Genomic DNA, 4,985 nt, shown 5'->3' with positions numbered 1-4,985 from the left:
GAAAATTCATCAAATCAGAATTTTAATGAAAATTTATATATAATTTTCTCTTTTCTCAAAAGAAAAAGATATCATTATTCGAGTGATTGATAATATAATAAAAATAAGAATCAAAAATTAAAAAAATGTATATTTAAAATTTCAATTTCGCTCTTGCCCATTCCTGAAAAATTAATTTTACAGAAATTATTCTTTCTATTCTTCAATCTAAAAAAATAATCATACAATTTCGATTTTTCATCCTAATATACACAACTTATCATAATAATAATAATAATAATAATAATAAAAAAACAATCGAACAAATTCCTTAATTCTGTATCAACAAAAGTATCTCCTCTTAAGATCTATCGTCAATTTCGATTATACACAATTTTCCAGCATCTAAAAAAATTAATTTAACAGAGATTATTCCTTAAATATTTCTCTAACCATAAAAAGAAATACAATATGCACATCTCTCCTCGGATCACCTCCACCACCACCAGTAAAATTCCTCCACAGGATAAATAGTGGCGTTCGCTTAGGCGTTTCATTTATTTGCCACCTGGCGTCCTCCTCTCGTTCCTTCTCGTTGCACGAGATCCGAGTTTGCCGGAACGGAAAATTTCGTTCGTTAATTAACAATCTCGTTATCTTCGCGGACGATTGCGCAGACCGAAGCGCTCGACATTAATTTAGTGTAACGCTTCTATGGAGCACCATTTCCCCCGCTTGTTTGATTTCCACCGTCGCGATTGCCTTCTCGCGAGGAGAAGGCTTCGAAGAAAAATAATTGCGTCCGTTGGAGAGGAACCGGAAGGGTCGATATCGACCCATTAATAACCACTTGGCAAAGTGTTGGCTGCGTAACGTAAACTCCTCGGGATAAAGGGATGAAAATTAAGTTCCGTTTCGTCATTTGTTTCAACCTGTTTACTTCTCTTTCGTGCTTTTATAAGCGATCTATTTTCGTATTTTTTGCTTTTATTTTTGTTTCCCTTTTCCTTCTCTTGAATATAAGAATTTCAGTGTTTTTTAATAGGTAAGCAATTATTGTGAGTCATTAACTATGTAGTCATAGCGATTAAAGCGATGAATAAATTGTATCATAAATTGTATAATGTGTACGTGTAAAATAAGATAATAAAATATTCGATCATCTTTTTTGAGTTTTTATGGAGTGAAAAAGAAAAAATAAAAATGGTGGTTATCATCGATATTTATATCGTGTATCAATTAAATCGAAAATAAATATTTTATTTAAATCGAATTCGATTATAAATATATAATATTTGTTTATGATTTATACAGGATGATTCTCAATGCGATGACTTCAAATAACTCGTAATTTATTCACTGTAGAAAAAAAAAAAATTTGTTTTAAATAAAAATTGAATGGTTTCAATGCTGCTAATCTTTTTGTTGTTATTTTGCAATTTTTATGAAGATATAAAATCGTCTTTATTTTTTTAAATAGATTAGATGTAATATCTCTTATCGAATTTTCTGAAAAAGTATTAATAAAAACATTTAAATTTGGAATGATACAAAATGATGTTAAATAAAATAGTATCTCCCAATAATATATATTCTTTCTCTTTTATGTTCAGTTATTTCAATTTTCTATTATTTTTTTCATCAGTTATTCAAATTATTTTTCCTCAATTCTGGAAATGAATTCTTAATCAATTGAATATGTTTACATCGCTTTTTGTATCAATGATTTCAACAAATGCTCGTTTACATCGAACGAGTTAATTGCTTTTCTTTGCTTCGAGTGGCAAGTTCTTTTAATCTTATTAATCGATTTTGCGTCAAGCTTCCAAAGCAGTTTCGAAAGGAAGACAGGTGAAAGCGACACGTGGCCGACGGAAACATTTCAAACGTATTACCGCTGATTCTGCGTTTGAGCGAGCAAATTGTCCATCCGTAAATGGATTGGACGTAAATTGAGGATCTTGCAGCAAAAAAGAGGGACAGATTCATTTTTACCAACGTTAAAAAAATGAAAAGAAAAAAAGATTCTTCTGAAAAAAAAAAAAAAGGAAAATAATTACACACAATTCCTGGCTACAAAAATTAGGACAATTATTCACAATTTTCAACATTTTTTTAGGTCTTCAGTAAAATTTAATGGCTTAAATGTGGTATTCAATAATAATTTTTATTAATTATTAAAATATATATATATAGAGTTAAATAATAAAAATATTCATATGTTATCTTATAAGAAAATTTACGTATTTTTAACTGATTTTAATGAAAATTTTTGTGTAGAGTGTGTAGAATAATTTTCTCGATGAAAGTACGTGAAATCAATCTTCAAATTTTTTTCATATTTTGTATAAGAGTTACACTTATTTTTTTTTATATAATAAGCTAATAAATTGTTAAAACTTAAATATTTTATATATATTTTAATATTTTAATATTTTACTCTATCTTGTATTATTACTTCAAAAATGAAAATAATATTAAAATATCAAGAATTGATTTTATCTTTTCAGAATGATTCCATTAAAAATTATTTTATATGTAATCAATTATGATCTACATATAAATTACAATATTTTATATAAAATAAAATTATCAATATATATATTGATTTTGATAACATATTAGTTTAATATACATAAGATGCACGTTTATAATTGATTGATATTAAATTTCCAATTAAATTTCGTTTAAGTCTTCAAATTTTATTGAAAATATCAATGAATGATTTTAATTTTTTAGTCAAGGATTGTATTTTCATACAATAAATAATAGTTATTAAGTTTTTAATTTCAATTTTTTATTTCAAATTTGAAGTTGTCCTAGATTTATGCTAAAATACCAATCAAATGATCATTATACATTGATAATGAATAGATAATGAATAGTAAAACACAGTTTATCTATTTATTATTGTTTTATTTTCTTTTTTAATTAAAAATGGAAAAAAATATATTGACATTTTTCGTGAACATAAAAAAAAATAAACATTATTCTATATTCTCATTGTAAAAAAAAATACTCTTCAAAATCTGCAATAAATCGCTTATTTTTTATCCAATCCGGTACAAAACTTGCATCAAACAGAAATCTTTTTTACGTATTATATTACTCGTATATAATTAAAAAATTGTCAAAAATGGATCTGGATCTCTATTTGTTACAGAATTTTCAATTTGTATAGCAATTTTCAATGTTCAGAAAATCGATAAATTCATTTGGAATGCTAAAAATCATAATATAAATTCATATAAAACCGAATTAAACAATTTTAAATTAGCCAATATAAATTATTTTCAATATATCAATCACAAATTAAATCCAATCCAATATCGAAACCAAAAATTATAAAGATATACGAAGAAACCTATTCTTTTTTCTCAAATATCAATTTTTAAATAGCTTCAAAAGCGATTTATATCACGTAATGATTCTCATCGCACCCTTCTTTCTTTCCAACATATTTTCTAACGTATCTCTTCTAACTTCTAAAAAGTTTTCCCAAGTTTGACCAGGTTTGCTTGTTACGTAGCAATACGTCTTTAAGACAAATTCCAAATGTTGCTTTTATCCACAACTTCTTTCTCTTTTATTCGACGAACCGACCCCCACATCTTACTTTTCCAACACTTTGATCCTTTTCCTCCTCCTCCCCTCCCCTCTCCCCCTCTCCTCCTCCAGCTAGAACACGTAACCATTTAAACTTGCCACAGTCAGTCTGGAACGAGGGAAAGATGTCTTCTTCGACGATTACACAAGTTAGTTCACCAAGTCAGTTTCTTTGGAGAGGAACGCCAAGGTAGTTTTATCGATTTTTAAACGTTATCTTGTAATTCGGTGGTAGCGCACCTGTGCTTAATGGCGTCCAACCCGACGTGGAATATCGCGCCGTTCACGAGCTTCCGCGTCTCTGGTGGGAAGAACTTTGACACTGGAACGTAAATATTCGTCAGCAACAGGTCTCTATGATATACGAAATACGAGGATCGAAGTACGAGAAACCGTTGTGTGCGATGCTCGAGTAAGTTTGACCAAAAGGGGATCAAGAATGTATCTTGTTATTTTCATGTCGTGGAACTCGAGAAACGATAAAAATCAACGAGGCGTATTTAAACAGTGTTTGGAAAGATTTTATTCAGTATGAATAAGTCGAGTATGAAAAAAAAAAAAAAATATATATTCGCGAAATTCAATACGAATTTTTTTGCTTAATAATAAAAAAAAAAAAAAAAAAAAAAAATTCCCGAAATTAAAAACAAATTTTTTTGTTTAAAAAAAAAAAAAAAAAAAAAAAATTCCCGAAATTAAAAACAAATTTTTTTGTTTAAAAAAAAAAAAAAAAAAAAAAAATTCCCGAAATTAAAAACAAATTTTTTTGTTTAAAAAAAAAAAAAAAAAAAAAAAAAGATGAATCCATATTGGAATTTATGAATTCGTAGCTTTCGATAGGGAATAGGATTGAACGAAGAAAGAATTTTAATGGTGAAAAAAAATTATCCATTAACCTTTTTTACGAATCGGTTAATGAAACGTGAATTCATATTGGAATTTGTAATTCGTGAATTTTATGTCGATGGGGAGAAATGGTGAGGTAGAGAAAGATCAAGATTATTGATCGATGAAAAAAAATTATTCATTAATTTTTTTATGAATAAAATATGAATTCATATTAAAATTTATAATTCGTGATTTTTACATTGATGGGAAATTAAAAAATATGGGGAATAAAAAAAAAGAGTCTTTTTTTTTTATAGCGGTCACTAATTTAATTTTTTTTCGGATTGCAAACGTATAAAAAAGGTTTGGTTTGGTTTTTGCCAAATGAATTTTTAAAGTGCTGTAATAGTTTTGATGTTTCAATTTTTTTTATTTTTTCTTAAACAATTTTTAAATTTTAAACGTGTGTTGCTTTATTATCAATTTATAATTATTGCATAATTATAAAATTTAAAAGTATATTATTTTTAAAATATTAATAAATTTATAATTATATAATATAATTATTATAA

At 26.7% G+C, this 4,985-nt stretch overlaps 1 long non-coding RNA gene across 1 annotated transcript in view; it reads right to left on the bottom strand.

The window, feature by feature from the left end:
- Positions 1-3,449: 3,449 nt before the first annotated feature.
- LOC116185499 overlaps positions 3,450-4,985 on the bottom strand; it is a 3,566-nt gene continuing 2,030 nt past the window's right edge. Inside the window, exon 2 of the long non-coding RNA XR_004150345.1 lies at positions 3,450-3,907. This is a non-coding gene — a long non-coding RNA (uncharacterized LOC116185499). The remainder of the gene's footprint in view (positions 3,908-4,985) is intronic.

The sequence above is a fragment of the Apis dorsata genome, unplaced genomic scaffold, assembly GCF_000469605.1.
Source record: "Apis dorsata unplaced genomic scaffold, Apis dorsata 1.3 scaffold_196, whole genome shotgun sequence".
Lineage (NCBI taxonomy): Eukaryota > Metazoa > Arthropoda > Insecta > Hymenoptera > Apidae > Apis > Apis dorsata.
This window is presented reverse-complemented; position numbering and strand designations above follow the sequence as displayed.